This window comes from Carcharodon carcharias, chromosome 4 (genome assembly GCF_017639515.1).
Source record: "Carcharodon carcharias isolate sCarCar2 chromosome 4, sCarCar2.pri, whole genome shotgun sequence".
Taxonomy (NCBI): Eukaryota; Metazoa; Chordata; class Chondrichthyes; order Lamniformes; family Lamnidae; genus Carcharodon; species Carcharodon carcharias.
Window position 1 is genome coordinate 77729317 of NC_054470.1, and position 16928 is coordinate 77746244.

The window sequence follows — 16928 nt, forward strand, 5'->3', positions numbered from 1 at the left end:
GGCCTCAACAACCGGAAGCATTTTTCTTTGTACTAGATAGGACTCTAGCCAGTAAATAGTTTCTCTCAGATTCCCATTGATTTCAATTTTGCTAGAGCTCCATGAGGCTGCATTAAATCGAATGCTGACTTGCTGTCAAGTTCATTCACTCTCAGCTCACATCTGGAATTTAGCTCTTTTGTCCATGTTTGGGCTAAGGCTACAATGAAGTCTAGAGCCGAGACAGAGCCCAAGGTGAGGATTAGTGAGCAGCTTATTGCTGTGAAAGTACCTTTTCTAAGGTGTTGTCCACAGCACTATCATCACTTTGAGAGGAGACTGATGCAGCAGTAATTGACCGGATTAGATTTCTCCCACATTTTGTAGACAAGTTGTACCTGGGCAATTTTCCACAATGTTGGGTAGATGCCTATTTTGTAGCTGTGTTAGAACAGTTTTCTTAGGGGTGTGGCTAGTTCTTGATCACAAGCTTTCATAAAATTGCTGAGATGTTGTCATGGCCCCTAACATTTGTTATATCCAATGGCTTTAGCCAGTTCTTGATATCATTGGAATAAATTGAATTGGCAGTAGAATTGGTGATAGGCATTAAAGTCCCCTATCCAGAGTACATTCTGTGCCCTGAACCGATGGATTTTTACAACAATCTGATCCTTGCATGAACATTATAAATGAAACCAGCTTCTATTCCAGATATATTAATTAATTGAATTTAAATTCTAGGTGGTGTGGTGGGATTTGAATTCATGTCCCCAGGCATTAGTCCATGCCTCTCTATCACTAACTCGCAACACTACCACTATGCAACTGTTATGGACAAGAGGGAGAGAGGCAAACTGAACTCCTTTATTCTCTTGCCATCTGTCCATAAGCAGAGGTGTATTTAATTGTTTGAAAAATGGGCAGTGGCATGTTTTCTCAAACTCTCAGTTTATGAGGTCCAATTCTTAAAGTTACATGCACCAAAATCTTTTTTTTTATGACTAAATCAGAAGGTTAGTTTATTCACACATTCAAACCTCTGGGGGATGGGGGTGATTACAATGTCTCACACACAAACACACACACACACACAAACACATACACACACACACAAACACGTACGCATACAAACACACACACACTCTTAAAAAGAGGTGTTTCACAACTTTGAAAAAGTTAACAATAAAAGAACCACAGAAATGGATATCAGTTCATGTGATTTCCAAAGTCCAGTAAGTCAAAGTCCAGAGAGGGGCTTCTGGTGAGTTCCTAGCTGAAGACAGCAATGCAGAGTTCCTTTAAAATGGGTGGTGATGCAGTGAGATGAAATTGCTGTACATAGACCTGGTCTGCTTGGTAGGCGATGATTAGAGGCTTCTAGTTAAAGAGGCTTTGAGGGGCTAAGACTTGTTGCAGGCTGCTTTGTCAATCTGGAGTCCTGCTTGAATCTTGCAGTTTGGAGGTATATTGGCAGGCTGACTTATGAGTCTTCATATGCAATATTAGAAGTGTTCCAAAGGCAAGAAGCTTGAATCATGTGATGTGGTGCATTAATGAGGCAGTTGCAAGTTAGTGAGCAGTTTTCATGCCTCTAGGTCAAGTCCATTGTCTGCATTATTACATAAATGGCGGCTCTTAGCACTTCTGCAGGGATAACAAATTTCAAATCTCCCCTTGTTATAGTTTAAGCTGGAGAGACAGGCTGTCTGCTGCTTCCCTGGTTTTGTTTATTATCATGTCCTCAGAAAGAAAGTATGAGGTTCCACAAGGATGGGGTTTTCTTTTGTCTTGTAGCTGGTCTTTGGAAATTTCCAGAAGCAGTGGCGAATTGTGTGAGTCATATGACCTGTAGCAGCCGTTCCTTTGGTTCGGCAGATTTCGCTTAAAGTAAGGTTTGATCTTAAACAGTTTAGGATCCCTCACATGCCTTATGGATATGACTACCATTCTCTGATCAGTGAGAAGAGGTCACTTAGGATGTCATTGATAGGACCCTAGCTCCTTGATTAAAGGGTCAGAAAAATTTCAACGATCTCACCAGAGATAATCAATAATAATTTAGTCTCTGTTCAAAGCTCCAGCCTTATTACATGCAAGACTTTGCTCCTTCCTGTGCTTTTCTTCACTCTCCAATGATCACTGCATCATATTTCATATGTATCAAACTGTTCTCCTGGCTCAATAGGCCAGTTAAAAAGTTAGGGATAATCATTTATTAAAACTGGTGTTTAGTAGTAAGCCTGACCTCATATAGGTCTTCCATGTGATGAAACATCCAGGATCAGTGACAACATTATACAGTTGTAATTGGCTGTTCAAACTAAAAGCACTGAAAATATATGATTCAAAACAAATTTCAGAAGGGCAAACCTCACTAAGGTGGGAGATGAATTGAAATGGGTTAATTTTCTTAACCTACTGAAACTCTCATAACATTTAAGTATTTGGATATTCTCTTGCGTTGCCATAGCCTCCAGGGCTTTGAGCCAAGCACTGGAAAATGAAATTAGTGTTGTCAGATATTTGTTGACTGGCACAGACACCATGGGCCAAATGGTCTCCATCTCTGATTATGAGAGGCATGGACATGGTGGATAGGGAGCAACTGTTCCCCTTTGTTGATGGGTCATTCGTGAGGGGACATAAGTTCAAGGTGAGGGGCAGGAGGTTTAGGGGGGAATGTGAGGAAAAACCTTTTTACTCAGAGGGTGGTGACAGTCTGGAATGCACTGCCTGGGAGGGTGGTAAAGGCATCCTTTAAAAAGTAACTGGATGAGCACTTGGCACGTCATAACATTCAAAACTATGGGCCAAGTGCTGGTAAATAGGATTAGGTAGGTAGGTCCAGTGTTTCTCACATGTCGGTGCAGACTCGATGGGCCGAAGGGCCTCTTCTGCACTGTGATTCTGTGATAGCAAAGTGATGATTACTGCTGAACAACCTCTGAAACCCCAAAAAATTAATATTACTTGCATGAAGTCTCGTTCTACCAGAAGAACATTAACATGGTAGTTTTTGCTTTTCTTTTTTATTAATTTATGTTTTTCCCCAAGCTCGTGTTATGCCCCAATTGTTGTTCTGCCTCGTGGACACTGATTAAAATGTGATTTTTATTTCCTGCTTTTATATTTCCCGCTTTTCATTTCTTTGTAAGTATTCTTTAATCTGATTGATTAAAAAAGCTCTATGCTACTTGCCCACAAACTCTACAGATCCCCTCCAGCAGGTTTCAAATTCATACAGATGGCTTGAAATCTCTGCTGACAATCTATCTAAAGTTATATGGACAACCAGATGCCAAAATCCATTTCTATGCCCTCATAGTAAAATTTGAGTCATCGCCCACTTAGACATCTGAAAAACTTTTGACACGATACTACACAAGTTTCTCTACAAGATTGAAGCCTCTAGTATCAGTAGTACTATATTGAGTTGGATTGAGAAGTGGCTGGAAGGATGTAGACAGAAAATAGTTTTGGATACATTTGGAGCTGTTTGGAGACCTCATCAGAGTTGACCTGCAGAGATTGGTGTTGGAACCATTGCTCTTTACTGATTTTGTTCATGACTTAGATGTGGGATTTTGGGGCATCGTCTGCAAATTTGCACGTGATACGGAGTTTTATTCAAATGTTACGAAAGTAAACAATGCTCACCTGCCTCAGGAGAAACTTGGTATGTTGAGGGGTTGGGCCCATGAATGGCAAATTATGTTTACTTTGGAAAAGTGTTAACTTACGCATGTGGGCAAAGTGAATGTTAAACCCTTCAAGAAAAAAAAAAGCATTAAAGAAGGTGGACGAAGGAAGAGATTTGGGTGTTCAACTGCATAGGCCTCTACATGTTCATAACCATTGTGATAGCCAGAGAGAAAGTGTTGAGATACAATGTAGAAAATTTCTGTGGTCTTGTGACGGACAGTAGCATCTTCATCCTTCAAAAGGAATATCAAGTTCTCCAAACACTTTATTTAAGATAAATATGTTATTTTGCCCTTGTACAAGATCTTTCTGAGGTCTTAGTTGCAATGCCATGTTCAGTTTTGATCTTTTATAGTGGGCAACATTGAGGCTTTGGAAAGGTGCAGAGGAGGACCATCTGACTGATATCCATTTTAAAACCTTTTAGTTATCAATACAGGCCAAATGAGCTGTGACTGCATTTTCAATAAATGTAGACTATGGGGTGATCCGTTCAAGGTGGATAAGATGATGAAGGGAATAGATTAGGTTCAAGTTGACAGTTTGTTCCCCTGTGAAAGGGTAGATCAGCGTCACAATTTTTGGGAACATGTGGTCAGATTTAGATTAGATGTCAGAAAATAGTGGATCTCTGGAACAGGTTGCCATCTCGTGCAGTGAATGCCGATTCACTGCATTTCTTAAAATGAGATCTGGACGTGTTTCTGACTGTTCTGAGGTCACCTTTTAAAATGATAGGGCCTGCAAGGGATTACCAGGGCCAATGTGATCTACTGGACTTATTTTGATTGCTTTGGAAGGGACGGGCTGAGGGTGGTAGGACAGTGGGGAGAGAGGCAAGTGGTGGGGGAGTGGTCAGAGAGGAATTTCCCAGAATTATTTTACCAAATTCTCTTCAGAACTTACCAGTGTTTTGCTGTCCCAGGTGGCCACATGATTCTTAGTTTGTGTAGATAGTGCATAGATTGTGATTCACAAGGTATCATAATTGTGTGAGATAGGCTGAATGGACCCGAAGGTCTTCTTCTAAACATTATTGTTCATATGTTCCATCATATTTTTGTACAACAACAACAACAATAACAACATGCAGTTAGATAATGCCTTTAACGTTGTAAAACATCCTGAAGCATGAAGCACAATCAGGAATGTTGTCAAATGTAATTTGATACCAATTCACATAAGGAGATACTAGGGGAGATAACCAAAAGCTTCGCCAAAGAGCTAGGTTTTAAAAATAACCTTAGAGGGAGAGATGCAGAAAGATGGAAATGTTCAAGGAAGCAATTCATACTTACACTCACCAGTACTGTAACTCTCACTTTGCCACATCACAAATCTGATACACGGTAGCAAAAAAAGCACTTTATTAGGATGTTAGCAAAAATCAAGAAGTCTCTCACAATTTGAGACTATAGTCTGTCACTGGTGGAAGCCAAGCCCTCTGGGACATCCCCTTCTCTGATGAAGAAAATATGCTGTCCATCACAGGCAGAAGAGAGCACAGGCCATGGTGATTGGTAATACTGAAGGAGGTTTTGCGTATGTTTCCTTCACACCCCTTTTCCCCCCAGTACACCAAAATACAAATCACAACTATTTTCACCAGTTACTCGCCTCTCTTTGCTCTCCTTTCACACAATAAGCTAATAATGCCCTTCGACCGGTGACAGATTGTTGCAGTATTACCCAACCTCACTCTTGCAAACAGCAGCTCAGGTACTGTCTTCAAGCCTACTTTGAAGGTTAAAAAGGTGTTTTTACATTATGAATGAATAAGCACAAGTGTACAGGAAATAGAGGCGCCCAGGATGCCAGAGGTACCAGCTTGCTGGAGGATGAGATTACGTGGTAACTTTTCTGCAGAGGACTCAAATGCTGTTTTCATGATTCCATGCTACTGGAGGCTAGGTGCATCGAACAGCCAGCTAAATAGTTTGCACACACTGTCACTTAGCATGGAGACCAGTCCTCACTGTAGTCTTCAATTGTGTGTTTGATTATGTGAGTCTGATAACTGATGCATGCTCGGTGCTTGATTAGCTAAGCCTGGGTATGGATTCAGAGCAAAGTAAACAGACACCACAGAAACTATTAAAAGCTGAGCTGTAAGCATGAATGTAGATATTTTGTGATTTCAGAGATATTTTCAAACTCTTGTAAATAAATCTGTTTTACACTTCAAAACTAGCATCATCTCTGCATTACTCTGAGATATATAAAATATACAACATTCATAACTGCTATGAAAGTTCTGTCAAATGCCATCTTTCTCTTGGGTGTCAGTCTTGGCAAAAGCTCCCAGAACAATACATCATTTTGCTACCCTGTTCTCACACAGAGCAGTAAGAGTGTTGAGGCACCTCCCAAGATGACTGTCCTAGGGCATGAATTTACAGTCGGGTATCTTATGCTCTGATAATTTTCATGTTCTCATTCTGTTCATGCAACACTATCTTCAAATGTAGATACCCTAATTGGGTTGACAATAAGCAATTAATGGCACAAGGCTTTTCCAGAAGGCAAGAGCTGCCTGCAAAACAAAAGGGGAAAAGGCAGGCAGCAGCCATGATGGAGCCTGCTGTTGCCTTGCAGAAGAGAGGAGGCAGGACCTTGGAGGGCTGGCAGCTTCACCAAGCACAAAAGTGGCCAAACTGGAGGAGGTAATGTGCAAGATCCCTCAGCTTCTGAGATTTTTAACCTAATTTAAAAAAATACTATAACTTCTTCCCTCATTAAACCCCACAGCTGTGCACTAATGTGCACTGGACTATTCGGATTCACCAATATCCAAACTGAAAACTACATTCTCGACTTCCCATGCCCATTACTAATCTCCTCAAGGAGCTTAACAAACTGTCAACTGGAGGTGTCGGGATCCAGAGATGTCTTCCAGGATTGTGATCTTTAACCTGTGCTCTAACCTGTGCTCACTCCCAAAATGTTTTTTAAACCTGGCTCCCTAACTTCATGGGAAAAGCCCTTGCTGTTCTCTATCAGGATAAAACAAGTCTGTTCCACCTCTATCCACTCAGCTTGTGCCTCTGAAGTGACACACATGCAGCTGAGCCAGGGTGCAACTGTCCATGATAAAATGCTGCAGCTGGGCCCTTAGAATCACCCACTATGGCCAGCTGAAATGTTCTCCACGGAAGCCCAGCAACCTTTCATGTCCCAAGATGCTCATAGGAGCAATGGGTAGGGTAAACAGTTATAAAATGAATTCACTAAGGGCTAGCACAAGGAAGTTTCATAATTATTTCTAATTGTTAGATAGAAATGAAACTGAGTTGTTTGATAAACTTGTTTTTGTTCTAGATTTGATGATGTCATTTTATTCAGCGTCTGAAGTGCCTGGAAGACCCATAAGATTGGAGGGGCCATGGGAGAAAGTAAAATAATGATAAAGATTCTGGAACTGTTGATGTATTGGAGAGGAGAGGGATTGTTGAGGCAAATTGCTCCTTGCTTTCTGAGAGCAATGGGAGCATGAGCGCTGGTAGTCATGCTTTCTTTTCTTCCTCCTCATCATGCCCTCTTCCTGTCTCTTCCCCTGCTGCACTTCTTGCTGTACAGATGGTAGTAAGGGCTAGTCTCTTGTGATACTGAAGTTATGGAGCATACAGCAGTCAATCTCAAACCTGAATACCCAAAGAGGACTGTACTGCAAACTTCCTCCTGAATGGGTCAGGCAGTGGAAGTGTTGCTTGAACAAACCAATCGTTTATGGCAACATGCATCTTGTTATAGACCAGCTACAGTAAGTCGTCACTTAAAGTTATAGTTGCATCCTGGAAATTTGAGACTTTTAAGCAAAACAACTCTAAGTAAACCATGGGTTCCCTTAGGAATCAACATTAAGGCCAGGGTTAGGTTCCTTCTGACATTTCTTATCCAGAAAAAACAAGTACAAGTTAACTGAAATATGTACCATACGTGTGCAGCACTGTGCATTCCCAGCTGAAATAACTTGCAAAGTAAAATCAATCTCTAAATATAAAAGAAATACAATTTCTAATTTGATAACACTCACCAATCTCTTTTTCTTAGGCAGTCCTTCTGCCTCACCTGCTGAAAATGGCTCACACTGGTTTTAAAATGCCTCCTCTGCCTTACCTGCTGCAAACTTGAACAAGGGCCAGGCTTGGAGGAGCTCCAAAATGAATCAGACAATTGCAGAGTCATTGTCCTGAAGGGTACACACTGTATTTTTCACTCAAACAAGTTAAGCAAGCTTACCTGTGTACAATAGCAATTACCTGCCTCTCACTAGACTTCAATGGCTCAGTGTCTCACACATAGCAGGCACTCCTGAAGCTCCAAAATTGAAAACAGATTTCAGAGTCAGGAAATGGGCCTTTTTTCACAGAGATAAGTAAACCAGGCTTCAATGTTTTGCTGACAAAAAAAATACTCCTGCACTGGATATTTTTTCTTCAGAACTTTGCCTCCAGGTCTTTTTTTAAATTGAAATTCCCTCAAGTGCAAACACCTTTCTTCACAATGGCACCAATTGGGATGCAGGACCCAACGTCAGATTAAACAAGACGACGTGAAGAAAAGATTTTTTAAAGTAGCAATTGTTTAAGAGCTATTTATGGAGAAACTGATGTCCATTTTCTTCCTGGTGTAGAAAGCCTCGGTGTCTTCTCTGATGCTGAGGTGGATGGCAAACTTCAAAATATCTTTACCTTCGAAGGAGCCTGTGGAAGGTCATGATGGTCTTGACAACCTTAGGCAATGCTTCCCATGCACTGGTGCAAAGCTTGAGTTGCGGTTGCACCAGTAACATACCTCAACTATAGCCTGCTCAGGACATTGCTCTTCAGGGAAGTTAAGGTGTATAACTTACTGGATACCCACCGAATGTTTATCTCCTGCACATTGCCATCCTTGATTAAACCATGTCTATTCAAAGTAATATAGGCAGCATGCAAACTTTGTGCTGCCTGCTAATTATGATAGTGATGCGCAGTGCATGCTGTGGGGTGGCTGCCAGCTGAGCAAGGGGTACTCACGTGAAAGTTATGCATGACTAACACCGCTTAAAACCCAGCTCGTACTATTGAAAGCCAGCCTCCACTGCTTTAAGATGAGGTGTACTTTGCCTGCAGCAAGTGGTGGAAGTCATTGTGGAAGAATTTATCAGCAAAAGGAGGGGTGGAAGCTATGCAAATAAAGAGTGTAACATCTCAGATAGTCAGTGGCAAAGGGAGCATACATTTTATACACTTGCAGGCTTTCAATTAGAAACTCAAAAAGCAGGACAAATTCACCTCGGCCAATTACTGCCACATCAGTCTACTTTCGATCATCAGCAAAGTGATGGAAGGGAGCCTTGGCAGTTCTATCAGCGGCATTTGCACAGCAATAACCTGCTCATTGCTTCTCAGTTTGTGTTCCATCGGGACCTCGCAAGCCTCCAGACACAACTGTATCTAGGAGGTCATGGACGCCATCTTCATGAAGGCATAGAACTTTGGTGGAGCAAATTATAGGCGTTTTGAAAATGAGGTTCCGGTGCCTCGACAGCTCTGGTGGAGCACTGCAATACAATCCCCAGAGAGTGTTACACACCACCTTGCTGCGCACTCCACAACCTGGCACTGCAAAGTGGGGAGGACCTGGCAGAGGAGGAGATGCATGTATCCTCCAATGAGGAGGATGTCAAAGGAGGTGATGGTGATGATGTCCTTTGAGGCGAGGATGCTGACGATGAGGCCATCACACAGGCCAGAAGAGGCAGATGCGCTCAGGAGGCCCTCGTAGCCTCAAGATTTGTGGAGGACGATGACTCCAGTGTGGCTGATGGCAGTGCACGTACCCTCAGTGGTCAAACTCATGTCATGGAGATGCCTTAATAGTCACTAGATTCCAGGAGGATGATGACAACATTCAGTGAACACATTTCATTGATCTTCACGTAGCCTCTGAGATTGTTTGGCTGAGGGCAGCTCACTTGCACTCTGTGATCAGGGTCATATCATGGAGATCCAGCCATGAAACTTTAAATGCACCTGATCTTTTGTCTGTCTTCAGCCCCACCTCAAAGGTGCTGAGGGCACAAAGGGAGAATGATGGAGCTCTGTGATGCCTGCCCACAACATTCTGGCAGCAACGACAAGCACCGTCGAGGTGCAGGCACAGTAATGCTTCCAGCAAGTGTGAAGCCGGACCATCACTTTGGTCTGAAGATTACACACTGCACAGAGAAGAGGACCTGGACTGAGATACCTGCCTTTATCTTGTACACAAACTAAGGTTTCACATCTGAGTGGCACAAACACTGTTCATCATAACAAGGAGCCATAGGCAAGGAGACATTCTTGGGAGCTTATTTACAATAGTGAACATTAAGTACATGTGATTAACCCCAGGCCCAGGCTGTGCAACTTCATCTTCTTAACCTTCCTAATCCTACCGCTACGTCATTGTACTCCCCCAATATCCACAGTGGAGATGGAGACAGTCTGTTGACTGCTATGCCCTGTCTGTGATGACCTTGGCAGGTGTCCTCTGGAGGGCCGAGACCTAATGGGCCCCGACCTGCTTTTGGGGCCCTGCCGTGTGGCAGTGGCACCTTCCTCGGCCTGTGGAGCTGGAGCTGCGGAGTTCACAGGAAGAGGGGATTTGGATGAGCTGGACACTCCCAGAGTCACCTGGGTGGATGGCCCCGGGTTGTGAACCTGCTGATCCTCCTCTTTATGGGTGTCCGAGGGCCCCTGGCTGACTCCTTGTGGAAAAGGGGTAGCTACAGTGAGATCAAGCTGCACTGCGCACCTCGTGTAGATTGTTGGAGACCAACTATGGTGTCAGCGATTGAGTTCAGCCTGCACGGCAGTACAGGAGTGATGTTCTGGACCAAGGTCTTCATGCATTATTAATGAAGTGGGACGCGCTGGAAATGGAACAATACAAAGTGAAAAGCCGCCATTGTGGCCTGGCAGGTAAATCTTCCTTTTCCCTGCCTGCTTTTGCACTTTGTGCAAACCTGGGACAATTCCCATGATCTCAGTACACTGGTACGATCACCTCAGACTGAAAGCAGTCAGACTTCTCCATCATGCCTTGCAATCTGAGGGGTGCAGCAAACATCCAGTGATGTTCCCGAGCATGTCTTTGGAGCTCCAGCAACTGAGGTGGGACTGAGTCCAGAGGCTCGTCATCTGACTCAGACTCAGCAGATTTCTGGCGTCCAGCAGTCTTCCGAGTGTTGGACACTTAAGAACTCCCTGCTGCCACCTGCTGTGGATCAGATAGTGCGATGTGTTCACCAGATTGTGATCCCGAGGCTACTCTAAAACTAGATCCCAACAAAGTGTATGTCGCTGCGCTGGTGGAGGCTGTGGGTGAGCGCTGTGATGGATCTACAATTCAGATGTCATCAGATTCTTCTTCTGAGGTGCCTTCAGGGCTTGAGTCAAGGCCCTGGCTCATGGACCCCTCAGCTGCTTCCCAGATGTGCCTGTGAAAGCAAAGAGAGATAATTAGTACATGGCAGGGGACTGCGGAACAAGGAAACTGACTCACAGCATGGTTGTCTGATGGATGTTGCACTGCTGGATCCTCACTTGGTTGAGTACCGCTGACCTCACCATCGGCACAGGACAGGTCCAGATCATCACTGGCCACCTGGATGGTTCTATTTTCAAAGTCCATGAGAACTTTGATGTCATACTTTCCCCCACCAGTCGGTCCAGGATCATAACACTGTGAACAAAGGAAAAACACATTAGATATCATGCACATCCAATCCAACAATCACAGTTCAGCATGGTCTTATAATCATGAGCACAGGTAAATCCCCAAATCCTTCCCATCACCCAAAAACAATGAAACAATCAAATAATTTACAATTAACAGAACACTTGCCGCAAGATTTCTGATGTAGCACTGGAGGTCCTTCCACAGGATGTGGGTAGGAGAACAAAAGTCCTCTTCCATAAGGGCACAAGGAGGCCCTCCAGACAGATACTAAAAAGGCAGTGTGTGTAAACAGGCATTGCCGTCAGTACCAGCAGTGTAGTACCAAGGACCTGAGTTCAGTACTGCAAAAAAAATCTGATAACCTCACAAGTGGTCAACAATGCAACTTATTCATTCTTTCATGGAATGTGAGCATCTCTGACAAGACCAGAATTTGTGGGCCATCCCTAATTGCCATTCCTAATATGCTTACAAGCAAAGCACAAGACTCATATGCCGCTCAATTCAATACCTGTTTTCATTCATTCATTCAATAGTCTCTATCAAGCATGGCTGAAACCCAACATTAATTTGCTCAGTTCACCCTCGCACACATAGCACCAGTGCAAGCCTCACAACCACATTCCAGAGTTTGCATGCATTTCCAGTTATTCAACTGCAGCACATTGCATCACACTAACTTACACACTTCCCTCTCCTCATAGGTGCCTAATCAGATACAGCAACATATAGCCAGCAAAAATAAAAAAAGGGTTGCATTTATATAACATTTTTCATGACCACTGGATGTCTTAAAGTGCTTTACACCCAACAAGTACTTTTTAATAAGTAGTCACTGTTGTAAAGTAGAAAACCGATATCTGCACAGCAACCTCCCACTAACTATAATATGATAGTGACCATATAATCTGTTTTCTTTTGTGATGTTGATTGAGGGATATATTGGCCAGGGCACTGGAGATATTTCCCCTGCTCTTCTTCAAAATATTACGATAGGATCTTTCACATCCACTCAAACGGGCTGACGGTTTAACATCTCATCTGAAAGATGCACCTATGGCAGTGTAGCCCTCCCTCAGTGCCACACTTAAGTGTCAGCCTTGATTTTTGTGCTCAAACTCTGGATTCAGCCCTGGACAGTAGTGGAGACGCTCAGCTACAGGTCCTTACCTTGACGGAGAAGACAGTGCAGTAATCATTGGTGCAGCTGTGATGAGACCATGGCCAGCAATGGTCCTGCAACGCCATTAAGGATGATCTTCTAACATCCCACTTCCTCTTATTCTCTAGTCTTCTGATTTACAAGCTGAAGATGTTGTAAACATGCTGCTTTTGCTTTCTCCCCACTTGCAACGTCTGAAGCCCATCCTTGTGCCTTCATCTCCTCAGTTGGTAGTTCGAATGTCAACTGGTACAGTAGTGTGAAGTGCTGGATGAACAAAAATTGAAGAAGAAACAGCATCACCCAATCTGACAATTGCAGCGCCAGCTCAGATACTGGTACTGCAAGGATTTTAAAGGGTGGCATTGAGGTTGGATCTGCACATGCCTGGGCATGAGTGGCCTGCAGCTAGGGCAGGGGAAAAGGATAGGATGATTTCCAGCTCTTTGGAGGGCAAGTTTGCAAACAAGCTCTGCTGCAGAGGAATCAGACAAGGACATTGATGAGGTAAAGTACAGAAATGCTTGGTGTATTGACAGCCCTATCAGAAAGGATGTGTTCAGTGTCAAGGAGCATGGTGCAGTCTGGCTCCAACTTGGAAAAGTGCTTTGTGTAGAGCTTGCTGCCCAAACTTCCCACTGTGAAAATGGTGACCAACTCCAGGAGAATACATGTGGACCCAACCATGAAGCGGATGGCCGATGTCCCGGCTTCCATTGCAGTACAAACAGAAGCCTCACAAAGAATGAGTACTGCAGCAAGTTCATGAAATTTCAATTTATTGCCATACAGGTTTTGCCTGCTGTCATCATGCGCCTTCCAAGGAGTCACAGCTGTACAGCAATATGTGTTCCTGCAGATTACTCGTATTGCTGAGGCACGCAGATAAGGGAATGACGTTGGCTCGGTGGAGCAGGAACCTGCTTCCCTGTCTCAGGATGACAGTTATAGTGTTCCCACCACTGCCGTACCAATGCCTCTGCTGCTGTCTATTACCCGGCCAGCTTAGGAAGCTGCTACACATATCAAGGTAGTGGAGTCTGAATCTGGGCCTTTCAGACACAAAGCTACTCAACAGCATTTTTCAAGGTATCTGCAGTTTTTCCTATTGAAAATCAGCAGCCTTCAACCAGCCATACTGCAGCCACTGTATTGGAGCACTAGGCCAGGTAAAGGCACTAAGATCAGCACCAAAGGAATGCATAATAGTGATTAGTTGAGTTTTGTAGGGAGTACTGTTTTTTTTTGGATAAAGTTGGTTTGGAATTGTTACTTTGTGGTGGCTTTTGCTTCATCATTGTAGCTAAGAAGATGCCATGATGGCCTGTAACAAATGGATGTTAAGGTGTGTGACCATTGTACAATGGTGATTTATGGCATAGTCACAGGAAACATAGTTGAATGAAGGGATCCTTGACACCCCTGCCAGAATGGGATGTAGACTTCCTCCTCCCTTTCCAGTGCTGTAGTGATAGTGTGCTTGCTAATATGTAAAACATACTCATTTAAATATATGTTGATGTAATTAATTATGCCATCACAGGATGTGATGTAGTATCACATGATGTGGCAGCAATCCCAGTTAGTTAGTCAGCTCTGGAGCAATAGTAAGAAAATGCTTCATTTAAAGGTCTGTGTTCAACCTCTGCACCTGCCTTCACCTTGATTTGTATTAGTCTGGAAACAGATAATATAAATCCTGCTCTTTTTCTTCCTCTTCCTCATGGGGTGCTCTCTGTATCCTGTAAGGGATGTTGCCCCATGATGGCCAGATTATGGAGGATACAGCAAACTGCCATGAATTGGGACACACACTTCAGGGCTCCTTCAGAGTGCTCCAGGCATGGAAACATTGCCTCAGAACCCCAATGGTCTGTTTCATGGCATTTTTCATGGTAGCATGTCCCTCATAGAGACACTGGCATGATATTTTGGCTGAAAGACTGAGGGTTGAGTGGACTGAATGAAAGCATCATGACTGTTGCCAGGATATTGGGCTTTCATCTCCATAACATGCTGAGCGTGGTCATCCATTAACTGCATACTCAGTAAATGGTAACTGTTGTATTTCCATGTTTGCTTAATACAGACTTACCAATCTCACACAGGGTTGATAACTAAACATACATTCAGCTTATTTGAAGATGTAGTACAGGATTGCTTAGCAGATATATATACTATAAAGATTCAACAGCTATTGTTAAAAGAAAAGTACAAAAATCTCCTTCACACCACATGCTGCTAGCTAAACTGAAAGCTCCTCAGAACAATGTTGGGCACATGTTTTGCATCCTGGCTATTTACTCATTAGCATATTCTCTCTTAAAGCGATATTACTACAGTAACTGTTACGGTTACAATGTATCTCAACATTGTGGTGTAACCCCCACCCCAGCCCCAACCTGCCACAAAGTTATGTGTGTGCAGTAAATGACATCCTTCACCATGGGGACGCCTTCAAACCTGGCAAAACCACATGATGCCCCATCTGCTTCTCTCTGCTCAGAGGGAACAATGAACTCCCCTCTCCTGACATAAAGAGTATCTGTCATCTCTCTTATGCGGCAGTGGATGCCAACTAGGGAGATGTTAAATATGTTACTTGTTCCAGCCTGGAATAATTGCAACATGAGGAAAATAAGGGCCATGGGCATCTTCATAGCCACTGACCAGAGCATCATTGTTCTATTCTGAAACTGCAGCTCTGATTGCAAGATGTGGCAGAGTTCTGTGAGGATCTCCTTCACAAGTCACAATTGATACCTTCTCCATGTACAGCACCATCTCTGTAAACTTCACCAAGTGAATCAACTCCCTCAGAGCACCAAAATACTTCCATAAACTCAAACAGATGTAGTAGAGATTAATCAGCAACTAACCTGCACTTTGCTGCTGATCCCTTTAAGTAACACTGCTGGCGGTCCTTCTTGCTGCTGAACATGTGTTTAGCTATGTGTGTTTAAGAGAGGCTGGTAGAGTAGTGAGGTCAAAAAAGGCAGCATTAGCATCAAATCAGCTTTGTACACTGGTTGTTGTCACAATCTGCAAACTGTACATACTTATAGAGCATGCTCCTAATGTCGGTGCTAATGCCCTAACCAAGATGGTATCCAGCATGCGCCATACCACATTTTAGTTCTAAAGCAGTGCCCATAAGACCGAAACACTGGGCTTTACAGATGTTCTGTGGCCTATACATCTTTTAAAAGTTGTGTATCCTGTCACTTCCCAGAATAAAACCCACCAGTGGGAGAGAAAGCAACAAAATAAATTCTAGGGCCAGATTTAATTCTATTTCATAGGAGATGTGTTAATAAATGTGAGTCAAAACAAATGGTTCCTCCATCCCAAGTGGTTGCACATGCATCACTTTGGATTACACTGTGATTAGAAACATTTGCCTATGCTGTAAATTTAATAAAGGTGTAAATTGTATCTGGCTAATGTTAGAACTTCGTCAGTTTAGATCATTTTTTTTCTGCATAGAGTTCCAAGGGGAACCTACATATTATAGCCAAGAAATTAGTCAGGGTTAACAGTCAATTTTCTGTTTCTTTGAATGCAATTTTATTGAATAAATGTTATTTTCATATTAATTGTGTTTAAGTGTAGGGAGATGGTGGATATAACTGGGGATCCATGTGTGCTGCTGTATGGATTATGGTGGTATTATGATTATGTTACGGGACTAGGATGTGGACCAATGATCCACAACCATGAGTTCATATCCCAGTGGGGAAATTTAATTAATTAAATAACTTTGGATTAAAAATCTTGTATCTGTAATGGTGACCATGAAACTGCTGGATTACTGTAAAATCTTCTTCACGAATGTGCTTCAGGAAACAAAATCTGCTGTCCTTACCTGGTCTGGCCTATTTGTGCTCTTTCAAAAGGGGAAAATCGACACAGACTGAAACTGTGGTTGGCGGGTTAGGAGGTGTATGTTGGTACTGTGTAACTCTGTAAATTAATGCAATAAAAGCGTATAAAGATTGACTCCAGAGCCACCCTTCGCCAATTGGCTTTCAAGAAGAGAACGGTCATTGCTGGCAAGGAGAGGTAAAATCTGAGATTTGTATTGGACGTGAGCAATATTTAGTGCTGCTGCATCACAGCTCCAGGGACCCAGGTTTGATCCTGACCTCGGGTGTATGTGTTGAGTTTGCACGTTCTCCCCATGTCTGCGTGGGTTTCCGCCAGATGCTCTAGTTTTCTCCCACCATCCAAAGATGTGCTAGTTAGGTGGATTGGCTATGGTGAATTGTCCCTCAGTGTGTATGTATGTGTGTGCGTGTAGGTGTGAGTGTGCGCCCTGTGATGGACTGGCATCTTGTCCTGTGTGTACCCCACCTGATGCCCATTGCCTGTCTGG